The sequence below is a fragment of the Priapulus caudatus genome, unplaced genomic scaffold, assembly GCF_000485595.1.
Source record: "Priapulus caudatus unplaced genomic scaffold, Priapulus_caudatus-5.0.1 Scaffold4, whole genome shotgun sequence".
NCBI lineage: Eukaryota > Metazoa > Priapulida > Priapulimorpha > Priapulimorphida > Priapulidae > Priapulus > Priapulus caudatus.
Genome location: NW_014577065.1, coordinates 857,941 through 859,211, shown reverse-complemented (window position 1 = coordinate 859,211; position 1,271 = coordinate 857,941).

Sequence of the window (1,271 nt, the reverse complement as noted above, 5' to 3'; positions counted from 1 at the left end):
ATGCTAGGGCGCTCTGCTAATTATAAACACAGGTCAACCGATAAAAGTTTATTAGGGAAATCTATGCGGAGATACCCCCTAACCATTTTAAATGCATATTCATCAGAAACTATAACTCCTCTGGTGAGATATTGCGCATGCGCTAACACACTAACATAGCCCGATTGTGTACAGGCTGGTATACGCAGCGGGGACCTTCCATGAAAGGTCTTCCTACTATTTCTTAAATGATGTCTACTGATAAATTGTTATCATATAAATCTATGCTAGGATAACTCCTCTTCATTTTAAATGCATAATCCTTGCAAAATAACATTTCTCCCGGGAGACATTGCGCATGCGCGCGCACCGTGTTAGGCGTGCAGTGCCGTCTGAGGCAAACTTCATAATATAGCTTGCTGAAGGGGAGAGGGGATGGGAGACTGAGGAAATCTGGCAGGGAGGATAGCTGGGGCGGTAGAAGAAGAAGGAACCGGAGCGAGGGACAGGGGAGGCAAAGGGAAGGACGCGAGGGCATAACGTAGGTGTTTTGTACCCTACATGCTAAGGCGCTCTGCTAATTATAAACACAGGTCTACCGATAAAGGTTTATTAGGAAAATCTATGCGGAGATACCCCCTAACCATTTTAAATGCATATTCATCAGAAAATATAACTCCTCTGGTGAGATATTGCGCATGCGCTAACACACTAACATAGCCAGATTGTGTACAGGCTGGTATACGCAGCGGGGACCTTACATGAAAGGTCTTCCTCCTATTTCTTAAATGATGTCTACTGTTGCAATGTTATCATATAAATCTATGCTAGGATAACTCCTCTTCATTTTAAATGCTTAATCTTTGCAAAATATGATTTATTTCGGGAGATATTGCGCATGCGCGCGCACCGTGTTAGGCGTGCAGTGTCGTCTGAGGCAAACTTCATAACATAGCTTGCTGAAGGGGAGAGGGGATGGGAGACTGTGAAAATCCGGCAGGGAAGATAGCTGGGGGCGGTAGAAGAAGAAGGAACCTGAGCGAAGGACAGGGGAGGCAAAGGGAATAAAGTAGGTGTTTTGTACCCTACATGCTAGGGCGCTCTCCTAATTATAAACACAGGTCTATACTGATAAAAGTTTATTAGGGAAATCTATGCGGAGATACCCCCTAGCCATTTTAAATGCATATTCATCAGAAAATATAACTCCTCTGGTGAGATATTGCGCATGCGCTAACACACTAACATAGCCCGATTGTTACAGGCTGGTATACGCAGCGGGGACCTTACAT